Source organism: Macrobrachium rosenbergii, chromosome 56 (assembly GCF_040412425.1).
Source record: "Macrobrachium rosenbergii isolate ZJJX-2024 chromosome 56, ASM4041242v1, whole genome shotgun sequence".
NCBI classification, from domain to species: domain Eukaryota; kingdom Metazoa; phylum Arthropoda; class Malacostraca; order Decapoda; family Palaemonidae; genus Macrobrachium; species Macrobrachium rosenbergii.
The window spans coordinates 69,088,863-69,103,862 of NC_089796.1; the positions used below are offsets into that span (position 1 = coordinate 69,088,863).

The window sequence follows — 15,000 nt, forward strand, 5'->3', positions numbered from 1 at the left end:
GCAACAATTACACGCTGCAATTAGAATCATCCAGCATACGCGTATGCATAAACCATCGTCGCACGGAAAACAATATTCGCAATGCAAATTCGCGCTGAATCCCGCTGGGGTCGAAGCCAGGAAATGATTATGTTAATGCCGAGAAAGATTGCGAAGGCGACAATTCTATATATTCTAATCACGGCAGATGCATGATATCATTAAATGCAACAGGCATTAATTAGAGCGAGCCCACTTCCAATTACGGCAGCCAGCGTCTCTCTCTCTCTCTCTCTCTCTCTCTCTCTCTCTCTCTCTCTCTCTCTCTGCCTAGGTCCTCCCTCTCCTTAACCAACCCTCCCTTCCCCCTCCCTTTCAACCCTCCTAATTTCCTCCTCCCGATCCAAGACTCATTCCAGTCCCCAAGGCCTCTCCGCCTCTCCTTTCCCTTAACTGCTTTCACATCTTACGCCTTCATCTACCGATTATATTCATCTTCTCATCTTTTTTCTTCCTTAATCTTGCCTCCACCCTGACCAGTTTACTCTCATATCTTCTTATCGCGTTTGCATTCTTGTCCCATCTGTTCCGTTAGGCAGGTCGCCTCTTTTATTTCTCTCTTATCAAAGCATCCGTTCAATTGACAAAGATATTTATTTTTGTCTCTCGTCCATCCTCTCCTTTGTTTACACAGTTCTCCTTCGAGTCTCTCTCTTTCTCTCCTTCTTAACCAGCTTCCTCCTCCTCCTCCTCCTCCTCCTGCTTCTCTTCTCCTCCTCTTGGCCTTTCTCCCAACTCACTTCTCCCGAGGGCATCAAAGCGGACCCTCCCCCGAGCGTCATCTTGCTTAATTTACTGCCCAGAGGCGACGCTGCCTGCAACGGCGGTATTGCGTTCGTTCTGAAGGAGATGATGACTGTTCCTGTGGTCTTCTGTGGTTGTATCCACGGCAGCTCGGTGTCATAGTAATGGCTGGTCTTGGAGGGAATAAACGAGAACGGTCGGAGAAAGTTATATACGCAAGAAAGTGTCGAGTACACGATATCGAGGTGACTTGCTAAGAATTTTGCAGGTTATATCCCATTCCATGTTGTGCATTTTGGAAAGTGGATTTCTATGCTGGGCAATTTGGAGGGTGGATCCAAGTACATCTTGGGCATTTTGGGGGGTGGATTCCATTCCATGATGTGCACTTTGGAAGTTGGATTCCATTCCAAGTTTTGCATTTTGGAAAGTGGATCCCATTCCATGCTGGGCAATTTGGAGGGTGGATCCAATTACATGCAGGGCATTTTGGAGGGTGGATCCAATTACATGTTGGGTAATTTGGAGGGAGGATCCAATTACATGTTGGGCATTTTGGAAAGTGGATCCAATTCCATGCTGGGCAATTTGGAGGGTGGATCCAATTACATGTTGGGCATTTTGGAGGGTGGATCCAATTACATGTTAGGCAATTTGGAGGGTGAATCCAATTACATGTTGGGCATTTTGGAGGGTGCATTCCATTCCATGTTGTGCACTTTAGAAGTTGGATCCCATTCCATGACGGGTGTTTTCGAAGTCGGCTACCATTCCATGTTGGCCATTTTGGAAGTTGCATCCCATTCCATGTAGGGCATTTTGGAAGGTGGATGTCCACACTGGACACCTGTGAGTGTGGAGCCTATTTCATGTTGGGCATGTTTGACAGTGTATCTCATTCCATGTTGGTCATTTTGATAAGTGAACCCCATTTCTTCTTCAGCATTTTGGAGGGAAGATCCCATTCCATGTTGGACATTTTGGAAGGTGGATCCTATTCCATGTTGGGCACTTTGGAAGGTGATCCCATTCCATGTTGGTCATTTTGGAAGTTAGATCCCATTCCTTGTTCATCATTTTGAAAGGTGGATCCCATTCCATGTTCGGTATTTTAGAAGGCAGATTCCATTTCATGTTGGACATTCTGGAAGGCAAATCCCAATTCATATTGGGTATTTAGGTGGGGGGATCCCTTTTCATGTTGGGCATTTTGGTGGGTAGATCTAATTCTCTGTTAGGCATTATGGAAGGTGGATCCCTTTCTACGTTGAGCATTTTGGAAGGTGGCCAGGTATTTTGGAGGGTGGATCCCAATCCATGAGCATTTTGGAGGGTGGATCCCATTTCATGTTGGGGATTTTGGAAGCTGGATCCCACTCCATGTTGGAAATTTTGGGGATCCCATTTCATGTTATGCATTTTGGCGGGTGGATCCCATACAATGATGAGCCTTTTGGAAGTGGATTCCACTCTATGTTGAGCATTTTAGAGGTGGATTCCATTCCATGTTAGGCACTTTGGAGGAAGATCCAATTCCATATCAAGGATTTTGGAGGGTGGATCTCTTCCACTGCTCTTTCCCATTTGAATAATTTTCCTTTGTGAAGATTCCTTTTTTGAAAAGTTCTTTCCTGTTTTATTTAACAGTTTCCAAATGATTTTCAGCATAAGGAATTTCAATAATCGTATGTCTAAAACGAAATGGAACTTCACGATTATCAAATGCTACATAAAAAGAACTCTGAAAGGCAGCTGTAATATTAATCATACAGAACTAGAACAAGTTTGTATATAAACTGATTCAGTCAAGAGTTAAGCAGGCCTGCAGGACTCATGATTAAGCCTAAAATGAAATTAACACGGAACTCTCCAAAAAAAAAAAAAAAAAAACTAGGCCTAATACCCAATCATCTAGGAGCTGTAATGAAATCGAAGCCCACGTTATGGATGGATTAAAATGTTTAAAACCTATATAAAACGATGAAAACTACTTTAAAAGATTCTGATGTTGTCAAAACGTTTTTACATGCCTTGTCACTAACCAAACCTTTTCTGAAAGGATAAGGATTCTTAAATGACCCACAAGAAGTTATCTGAGCTCTAGAAGACAACAGAGTCCAGTTATAAATACACGGAGCTTGCATAACACTGATTACATGGGAATCGAAACCCATTATAAGCTTTTGCAGCTGCTACAGAAGGGGACCCAACCCCTCGTCAAATAAATGTTAGCCTACGTAAAAGGTTTACCCTCTCTGAAGAATCACATGACAGGAAAACCTAATACCACTCAAATAAAGACATACATAAACGAATATGAAGCAATCAAACTGGTGATTACTACTTTTACAAATATTTTAAAATTTATACGAGGGAGAATAATTATCTTTCATCAACAGAGTCTAAAAAAAAACACAAATAGGAATCGAAACACTTACAAGTTCGTTGATCCCAAAATGGGAATTGGAATTCGTAAAGAGAATCAAAACGTTACTGCATGGAACCTGAACAAAATCAAATAGAAAGAGCAGATGCTTTTGGGCTGAGAGAGAGAGAGAGAGAGAGAGAGAGAGAGAGAGAGAGAGAGAGAGAGAGAGAGAGAGAGAGAGTCGCCCTGTACACAAAAGGCCCAAACTCACAGAAAAACTTGCACTGCCAAAAGAGAAAAATCAGACTGTATAAAACCAATCAGGGTCCGAATAAAAGAAATGAGCAGATAGGGCTTTTAATGTCGGCCATTGTCGAGGTCAAATGGGACGAAAAATAGTGACAAAGACCAGAATTATAGTAATTCTGTCATGACGTAGTTCCGGCGCTAATAGAACACGTGGGGACAGCAGCTCTGTGAATGGAAATTGCCAGAGGTGTTAAGTGCCATAGGGATTGTTATTACTGGCAAGAGGAGAATTGGAGGCTTCGCATTTTCAAATATGGTTCAACTCTCCCTTCAGGCGATTTTGCGACGTGGCTCGGAAAATTCTATACGACAATTTTATTTTTTCCCCGTTCGCATTTATTTGTAATCTTTACTTTTAACCACTTCCAGCCGTTGGGGGGGACCTGTAAAAAAGCTCTTTGTTCGAGGCCTTATTCGTTTCGAGACGTAGAACTGTGGCTACCTGTCACTGATAAGGTTCAGGCAGAGGCCACACCTGTCTTGATGGGCTTGAACGAGGATTTTACCTGTGTAGTCATACGCCAGTAAATGTGTATCTCCTATTTTATCAGCGCTCGAATGTTCAGTCGGCTGTCTAAATCCATTCGCCTAATTATTCAGATATGTTAATTACTTGATACCTACGACTGATCTGATTCGCATTTTTTTTTTTTTTTTTTTTTTTTACAGGTGGCACAAATCACAGACATGGAAATCGTCTTTTGTGTTGTGTTAATTTGATAATATCTTGGTTTCTTTTTTGATGATCGTTATTTTTCTTATTTTTTTTTTTACATCTCACTATCTTCACCCCTTTCTTGGGCATGGGGTCATTCTCTTCTCAGGTGAATAACTTAGCAATATCATAGGTATACTCAATTTAACCATTTGATTATTATTATTATTATTATTATTATTATTATTATTATTATTATTATTATTATTATTATTATTATTATTATTATATACCATCTTCTTTCCAATATGAATATTGGCCAGTTGCTGACCAACATAGCTAAGCCTGAAAAGCGAATTATAAGGAAATAGAAAGATACTGTATAAGATAAATTAACATAATACAGCCACCCTTTTCAATAAGACCTGTTTAAGAGATGGTCTATTTAATTCAAATAATAATAATAATAATAATAATAATAATAATAATAATAATAATAATAATAATAATAAAATAAAATCTCATAAATATCATGAGTCACTAAATTTGCGAAGAAATCACGGTGATGTAAATGCAAATATATATATATATATATATATATATATATATATATATATATATATATATATATATATATATATATATATATATATATATATTATATATATATATATATATATATATATATATATATATATATATATATATATATATATATATATATATATGTATATATATATATATATATATATATATATATATATATATATATATATATATATATAAACTCTCTCTCTCTCTCTACTCTCTCTCTACTGTATATATATATATATATATATATATATATATATATATATATATATATATATATATATATATATATATATTTACATTTACACCACTGCGGCTTTCTTCACCAATAATAATAATAATATAATAATAATAATCCACGTAACATCAGAACCACAATAATAAAAATAACACCAATAAGATTTCAGGTAGACTACCTCCTAGTAAAAAAAAAAATAAACATGATACTAATTAAATCCCAGATGTCAATTCCAAGTGTTTAGGTTCTAAACACAAAGTAAATACGGCCAGACAAGATCTCAAACAACATGAGGGAAGCCATGGTCCAACAGCTCAGGTTTCTTAAAACCTGTTCATCTCCTTTTTTTCTGTTTTATACCTGAGCATTTAATTTTCGAAACTTACCCTCCCTATTTATTGCTAACTCTTATTATTATGTTATCTGTTATTTGTCTTATTTGTTATTACGTTATCTCTTATTCATCTTCTTGATTACTGAGTTATCTCTTATTCATCTTATTTATTATTACGTTATCTCTTATTCATCTTATTTTATTATTATGTTATCTCTTATACCTCTTATTTATCATTACGTTATCTCTTATACATCTTATTGATTATTAAGTTATCTCTTATACATCTTATTTATTATTACGTTATCTCTTATTCATCTTATTGATTATTAAGTTATCTCTTACTCATCTTATTGATCATTAAGGTATCTCTTATTCATGTTAGTGATTATTAAGTTATCTCTTATGACTCTTATTTATTATTACGTTATCTCTTATTCATCTTAATCATTATTGTTATCTCTTATACCTCTTATTTATTATTACGTTATCTCCTACTCATCTTAGTGATTATTATGTTAATATCTTATACCACTTATTTATTATTACATTGTCTCTTATACATCTTATTCATTATGTTATCTCTTATTCATCTTATTTATTATTACATAATATCTCATTTTCTTCTTCTTTTCCACTTTTATTTTATACTCATTTTTACCCATAATCCAATTCCCCCTTAAAGGTTGACCCAGTTTGATGAGTCTACTGATTTTCATCAAATACTTTGGGATGAAGTTGTTAACCCCATACTTTTCTCTACCATGGCTAATGACACCACAGCCGAATAATTACCAGGTACATAATTCACGGTTTATGTCATCTGAAGCTTTGAGACTCATTGTATCGGTATCAAGTCATTCCAAGCAGCCTGTGAATTAAAATATTGAATTAAAATATTATCATTATTATTATTATTATTATTATTATTATATTATTATTATTATTATTATTATTGCTCACAGAAATTCACAGTGGTGTCAGTGTGTGTGTGTATGTGTGTGTGTGTATATATATAATATACATCTATATATATACACACACGTACATACATACACACACAATATATATATATATATATATATATATATATATATATATATATATATATATATATATATATATATATAGATCTATATATATATATATATATATATATATATATATATATATATATATATATATATATATATATTATGTATCTGACTCATTCCCGATTTCTTCACCACTTTAGTGACTCATGTAGTTATATCATTATTATTATTATTATTATTATTATTATTATTATTATTATTATTATTATTATTATTATTATTATTATTATTAGAGAAACTAACCCCGGGTTAGACAATGGCAAGTCTAAAAGATGTGCTTACAACCAATAGACTATTTTTGCATAGAAAAAAATAGAAAATGTCATTATTATTGCTGAATCACGTTCTCTTGTATAACTGCAGTAAATAAAAGAAACTTGACTAGCATGGTTCTTTTAATAGAACTGTCACTGTTTTCTCAAGTTTAATTGAAGTTAACAGGTTTTTTTTATGAAAAACACTGACTTTTGACTGTCTTCGAAAGTAATTATAGTAACCAGATTTTTGCAATGGGAAATGAAAACTTCAAACTTCATTATAATTTTTAAGTTTGATAGAAAAAGGTTCTGCTTTTACATGAACAGAAGACTTGTAAGAGTCTATGAATTACGGACAGACAACCTAAAACGCAAGAGGACAATTTTCAAAATGAATAAACTGACTTAAGTATTATCGTTCGTGAGAATTATTGCGTAATCACTTTGGTTCATTCATGAGAATTGTTGCCTAATTTCTTTAGTTCATTCGTGAGAATTAGTGCGTAATCTCTTCAGTGTATTCTCTTTGGCTCATTCGTGAACATTATTGCGTAATCCCTTTGCTTCATCCGTGAGAATTATTGCGTATTCTCTTCAGTTCATTCGTGAGAATTATTGCGTAATCTCTTCAGTTCATTCGTGAGAATTATTGCGTAATCTCTTCAGTTCATTCGTGAGAATTATTGCGTAATCTCTTCAGTTCATTCGTGAGAATTATTGCGTAATCTCTTCAGTTCATTCGTGAGAATTATTGCGTAATCTCTTCAGTTCATTCGTGAGAATTATTTGCGTAATCTCTTCAGTTCATTCGTGAGAATTATTGCGTAGTCTCTTCAGTTCATTCGTGAGAATTATTGCACCAGTCTCTTCAGTTCATTCGTGAGAATTATTGCGTAATCTCTTCAGTTCATTCGTGAGAATTATTGCGCAATCTCTTCAGTTCATTCGTGAGAATTATTGCGTAATCTCTTCAGTTCATTCGTGAGAATTATTGCGCAATCTCTTCAGTTCATTCGTGAGAATTATTACGTATTATCTTTGGCTCTCCCACTGGCCTTAACATTTCGATTATTTTCGAAAAATGCACAACAATGTCTTGAGTTTGCTTTTGCTCCCTTCCCATATATGGACTATAAGAGCGTGTATTAATCGAATACTACTATACAATTCCCTCACGACATAACAAATGATGTTACGGTCTTCGTCAATTCAGCCCTTTCTAGGTGTGATAGAAAAATATGCACAATATACCCGTAGTTCTGTCCGAAAATGAAATTCCTTACTGGGCGCCTCTTAGGAAATATAAAAAAAACTTCAGTTATAGCTCAGCTTTACATTTAACAAAATTCATTAAAAATAACTACAACATATCCATAAATCTGTTGAATAATTCTCCACGCCATTTAAAGAGACATATTGATTATTTCAATATATGAATATCTCGACTTTCCTTTACAGATGTTACCTTTATTTGGTTTAATTTTTGTCTATAATTGTTGTTTACAAAACAAATGGAACTTTCAATAGAGTCTTCTATCTACTGCAAGCTTGGACAGAAAACTTGGGGATAGGTAAGGGCTGTTAAAGTCGCTTAGCGTAGGGGAACAGTGACTGAAAAAGTACTAGTAGATAATGAAAGAATTATTTCGTTGGTATGAAGGTTAGGAGTTTTAATGAAGACGTGAAGGGAACAGTGACTGAAAAAGTGCTCGTAGATAATGAAAAAGTGATTTCACTGGTACGCAGATAAAGTGGATTTAGAGAAGAGGTGAAGGGAACAGTGACTGAAAAAGTACTCTTAGATAATGAAAGAATGATTTCTTTGGTACGCAGATTAAGTGGATTTAGTGAAGAGGTGAAGGGAACAGTGACTGAAAAAGTACTCGTAGATAATGAAAGAATTATTTCACTGGTACGAAGATTAAGTGGATTTAGTGGATAGGTGAAGGGAACAGTGATTGAAAAAATACTCTTAGATAATGAAAGAATGATTTCGTTGGTACGCAGATTAAGTGGATTTAGTGAAGAGGTGAATGGAACAGTGACTGAAAAAGTACTCGTAGATAATGAAAGAATTATTTCGTTGGTATGAAGATTAAGTGGTTTTAGAGAAGAGGTGAAGGGAACAGTGACTGAAAAAGTACTCGTAGATAATGAAAAAATTATTTCACTGGTACGAAGATTAAGTGGATTTAGTGGAGAGGTGAAGGGAACAGTGACTGAAAAAGTACTCTTAGATAATGAAAGAATGATTTCGTTGGTACAGATTAAGTGGATTTAGTGAGAGGTGAAGGGAACAATGACTGAAAAAATGACTCATAGATAATGAAAGAATTATTTCGTTGGTATGAAGATTAAGTGGTTTTAGAGAAGAGGTGAAGGGAACAGTGACTGAAAAAGTACTCGTAGATAATGAAAGAATTATTTCGTTGGTACGCAGATTAAGTGGATTTAGTGAAGAGGTGAAGGGAACGGTGACTGAAAAAGTACTCGTAGATAATGAAAGAATTATTTCGTTGGTATGAAGATTAAGTGGTTTTAGAGAAGAGGTGAAGGGAACAGTGACTGAAAAAGTACTCGTAGATAATGAAAGAATTATTTCGTTGGTACGCAGATTAAGTGGATTTAGTGAAGAGGTGAAGGGAATGGTGACTGAAAAAGTACTCGTAGATAATGAAAGAATTATTTCGTTGGTACGCAGATTAAGTGGATTTAGTGAAGAGGTGAAGGGAACAGTGACTGAAAAAGTAACCGTAGATAATGAAAATTATTTCACTGGTACGAAGATTAAGTGGATTTAGTGAAGAGGTGAAGGAAGGTCACTCGCCGTACTACCAGCATAAGCGTCAAGGAAGAAGCACTAAAAAGATCTAACTGATATCCCCTAATGTTGAAGGATCGAATATGGAGTGAAGATAATTGATTCTACGACTCTCCCGTGTGCCAACTCTGTCTAGAACGAAAGCAAATGAAAGGGCATGACAGATATATGAAGAATTTTTACTAAATATTGACAGACAAGGCTCTCATACAGCGTTTGTAGCTGAGGCTGTGCAAGGAATTTCTTCTAAATCAAACGTCCATCTATTAAAAAAAAAAAGCAATGGGCATTTTGAACTAAGTGACCCTTTCAAAAAGAAAATTTGAAATAAAATATTCGCCGACAACATTATGCGAATAAAGAGTGGGTTCACAGTATCATAAAGAACGAAAGAATAATTGATTCACAGGACCCGCGCATTATCATTAATATTCCTTATCCCAGGTATTGTCATAGACAAAACCCTCTGCCCTTTTATCAGGGTAAAATATATTTAGCATTTTTCACGCTCCCCGAGATATAGCATTTTTAAGTTCTTACGCCCAGCTAATGCTGGAAATTCCGGCGAAAAATGCTTTGCATGTGGGAAATTGGTAAGCAGCTTTAGATTTAGTGGGTAAATATCACATGAGGCAAATAATAAATCTGAACATTGATTGCATGTGCCGTGGACAACACGTAATATTTTCGGGACTTACGGTTTAGCCCCTCATTTCGAAGGAAACGCCATATTAAAATTCCTTTAGCTAACTCGATGGACGAGTTTGGATGACGGAATATGACGTGGTTTGTACTTTTCATAAAAACAATAATAATTATGATGAGTAGATTTTATTATTATTATTATTATTATTATTATTATTATTATTATTATTATTATTATTATTATTATTATTATTATTATTATTATATAGCTGTGTTTCTAGCGAACTGAAATACAATTAATTGTGGTGATACTTCATCTACCAACAATATTAAACACAAGACAAAAAAGGTATTTCATGCAATATTTTTGGAAGGTATTATTTAATACTGTGGAGAAACAACATACATATAAGTGTGTGTATATATATATATATATATATATATATATATATATATATATATATATATATATATATATATATATATATATATATATATATATATATATATTTGTGTGGATGTATGTATGTTTGTATGTATGTGTATATATATATATATATATATATATATATATATATATATATATATATATATATATACATATACATATACATACATACATACATACATCTGTGCATCCAAAAGCGTAGCTGCATGACAGTCCTAAAGTCAGAATATCACGAGAAAAATTTATATTTCTAAAACTCATCTCCTCATTTCTTATGTTCAAGAACAGCAATTTTATGCTTTATTACAGACTAACCGTAGGTTTTTCCAAAATACTTGCAATTTACCTTCGTGCTTTCTCCTGCTGTATAAAAATTTGGTATAGATTGAGAGGCACTGAAGAAGTTAATCAAAATAATAATGATTGATGTTCTCCGCTGGGGTTGTTTATTCCTCTCTATTATGGTTTTCGTAGGAATGGATGGGCAGTTCTGAAACATTAACTTTGCTGTAGGCTACAGTGCAAAAGCTCTTCGTGTATGTTATTTCAAGTTTCGCTGTGCAGTTGCAATAAACGATCACTATATTGTCTGCTTTAAAGCGGATATGGATTAACGATAGTGTATCATTCTCATAATCATGTGCGCTCATGCGCCCATAAACACACTATACACAAAACACGTACACACACCACACACACACATACACACACAAACACACACACATATATATTTATTTATTTATATATATATACTTATATTATATATATATATATATATATATATATATATATATATATATTATATATATATATATATATATATATATATATATATATATATATATATATATATATATATATATATATATATATATATATATATATATATATAATTGGGGTTGCAGACTTCACGGGAGAAAATGTTGTTTGTTCGACTCCCCACTTGATGGGCGAACTCCACAAATTTGACAGTTACTGATTATCCCACATGGAGTCAATTTAGGGGAGGGCAAGAAATAAATTTGCAAAATCCTTTTAAATCCATAAGAAAAAACCTCTTGCATTTGGGCGCTGTAACTATGTATGCATGGCTGTATATATGTGTATGTATGTATGTATAGATGAGCAAATATCTTTTCATATAAAGGTGCCATATAAATGGATAACTTAATATCAGTAATTTATAAGTTGGTGTAAAATCTTAGGCACTTAGGCTAAGGTTTTTACGCCGTCTCATCAATGAATATTAAGTTATTTTTTTTATGTGGCCTCTTTATAACGAAAGATAAGTGCTCATATATACATACATACATAAATACATATCCCCATATACACTGGTTCAAATTCAGATGCCAAGAAAAGCAGGAACGAGGCAGATTCGCCAGTACAGGAGAAAGAAGACCGGAAGGTTTTAAAGAGAAGGAGTCATGTGCAGGACGTGACATGGTAATGCACATTAAATATATCTGTATTTTCATATACTTTTCGACATCAATACTTCATTTCCTGTGTCTCTGACGAGCCTAAAGCTAGAGATTATACTTAATCGTGTTTCGTCATCGTCTAGATCACCGCTTCCCAATTTTTACTGAAAATGACACGTACATTCCCACGTTTGTGGCAGTACGAGGATAAAAAAAAGGAGAAAAGAATAAATAAATTCCACCGTTCCTCGGTGGTCTCTCAAAAGAACAAACAACGTGTCTCTCACAAAGTGAAAAGATGTATATCAGGAAATAAGACCCCAAAGCGGAAGTCCCAGAAGAGCTGTAAATATGCCGGGCTATTTTACTGGCATTTTATGAGCAGCGTACGAGGTACACAATGGATCTCTTCTTCTGTCTGGTGTATCTATGAGAAGTCTGTCTCTGTCTTTTTTTTTTTTTTTCTTATGATTTATTTGATGCCAGGAGCGCTACAAGTTCAGCAGACGTGGCTGCTGAAAGAATGATAGTTAGTTCTTCACATGTCTGTCTGCGAAATACTCAAATGGTTGCAATTTTCTTCAGTGCAATAGTCAAATGGTTGCAATTTTCTTCAGTGAAATAGTCAAATGGCTGCAATTTTCTTCAGTGAAATAGTCAAATGGTTGCAATTTTCTTCAGTGATATAGTTAAATGGTTGCAATTTTCTTCAGTGAAATAGTCAAATGGCTGCAATGTTCTGTGAAAATCAAATGGCTGCAATGTCTGTCTGTGAAATAGTCAAATGGTTGCAATGTTCTTCTGTGAAACAGTCAAATGGCTGCAATTTTCTTCAGTGAATTAGTCAAATGGTTGCAATTTTCTTCAGTGAAATAGTCAAATGGTTGCAATTTTCTTCAGTGAAATAGTCAAATGGTTGCAATTTTCTTCAGTGAAATAGTCAAATGGTTGCAATGTTCTTCTGTGAAAATCAAATGGTTGTAATGGCTGTCTGTGAAATAGTCAAATGATTGCAATATTCTTCTGTGAAACAGTCAAATGGTTGCAATTTTCTTCAGTGAAATAGTCAAATGGTTGCAATGTTCTGTGAAAATCAAATGGTTGCAATGTCTGTCTGTGAAATAGTCAAATGGTTGCAGTGTTCTTCATTGAAATAGTCAAATGGTTGCAATATTCTGTGAAAATCAAATGGTTGCAATGTTCTTCTGTGAAACAGTCAAATTGTTGCAACGTTCTTCTGTGAAACAGTCAAATGGTTGCAATGTTCTTCTGTGAAACAGTCAAATGGTTGCAATGTTCTTCTGTGAAGCAGTCAAATGGTTGCAATGTTCTTCTGTGAAACAGTAAAATTTTTGCAACGTTCTTCTGTGAAACAGTCAAATGGAGCAATGTTCTTCTATGAAATAGTCAAATGGCTGCAATGTTCTGTGAAATAGTCAAATGATTGCAATATGCTTCTGTGAAACAGTCAAATGATTGCAAATTTCTTCAGTGAAATAGTCAAATGGTTGCAATGTTCTTCTGTGAAAATCAAATGGTTGCAATGTCTGTCTGTGAAATAGTCAAATGGTTGCAGTGTTCTTCTGTGAAATAGTCAAATGGTTGCAATGTTCTTCTGTGAAAATCAAATGGTTGCAATGTTCTTCTTGTGAGTTGATTTTGGTAGGCAGTTCATGGCTGTCTGTCTGATCGTTAACAGGATTACACAAAGAACGACATGTGTATTTTGACGGAAATTTCTCCAAGAGTGGGCCTCGTGTCTAGCAGCAGGCGATTGATTCCTTTCTGGGAGAGACAGGAATGTACTTTTGGGGAGATGGTAGCAGTTGTTGAGGGGGCGGGGGGAGGAGTTTGATGCTTCAGCCTGGCGTAGGTTTGCTATCTGAAAGCTCTTGTTCATTGCATTTTGTACAAGTGAATTGAAGCCACTTCGAAACTCCTAGCCATTTCTTTCACAAATTTTAGGCGAAATCTAAAATTTCTACAGGAGGCTGGATGATTATAATACATAATGTTCCATTTCCCGTGTCTAAGTATGGTTCTAACGCACAGATTTAACACTTAATGGCAAAACGCACAGAAAGATTTATCATTCCATCGTAGACAACCATTCCGCTGGAACTTTTCTTACACTGGCTATTATACTTTCATGGCTCTGCTCCTCTCTATCTCATTTCCGATGAAAACTTTCGGGTTCTGAGCTGAATACTCAAGAGATTCGCCCTTGACAAATTCAAATGAATTTAGGGGAATTACCTGACATAACCTTCAAATATTATCATTACATTTCTAACCAGCTACGGCGCCAAGGGGGAGATGGTTCTTCACTTATTGATAGAAACGACTCAGTGGTATTGATCCGGGACGTGTAAATTAGTCATTCATTCCCGACAGCGCCCCCACTCCCCCCACCACCACCACACGGATGTCGACAGGATATTCGTGAAGGATACGACAATGATTTTAGTGGCAGCCTTCACTGAATGGTTTGGTTGGTTATTTTAATCTTTTTTTTTTACGCAGTTCTTGAGCTGAATTAGGCAACCGGTAATCACTTTGGAATTTGGGGAGTAAACGCCAATGGAAATTATAGAAACTGAAGTATACTAAGAACAGAGGATAATACGAAACTTCTTTTTTTCACTTGTCATATTAGAACTCTTTCTCTTTTATAGGTTTAACCAACAGGTTGTGAGATATTACCATAGCATTTTATATTATAAAGAATTAAAAAAAAAGTCAACCGACGGTTGTAACACTTCATTCATCCTTTCAACAGTGAGTTGACGGCCAACGAAATATTATACTTATGTTCGTAATATTTTACCCCGTAGGGAGGTAGCGCCGTCAGTACATCTCACGTGGTGCACTGTAGGCATTATTTAAGGGTCTTTGCAGCGTCCGTTCGGCCCCTAGCTACGACCCCTTTCATTCCTTTTACTGTACCTCCGTTCGTATTCTCTTTCTTCTATCTGACTTTCCACCCTCTCTAACAATTGTTTCATAGTGCAACTGCGACGTTTTCTTCATGTT

The 15,000-nt window shown here is 34.8% G+C and overlaps 1 protein-coding gene across 1 annotated transcript in view; it reads left to right on the plus strand.

Annotated features, from left to right (window-relative positions):
* LOC136836459 (irregular chiasm C-roughest protein-like) overlaps nucleotides 1–15,000 on the plus strand; it is a 91,159-nt gene that overhangs the window by 25,601 nt on the left and 50,558 nt on the right. The window lies entirely within an intron of this gene.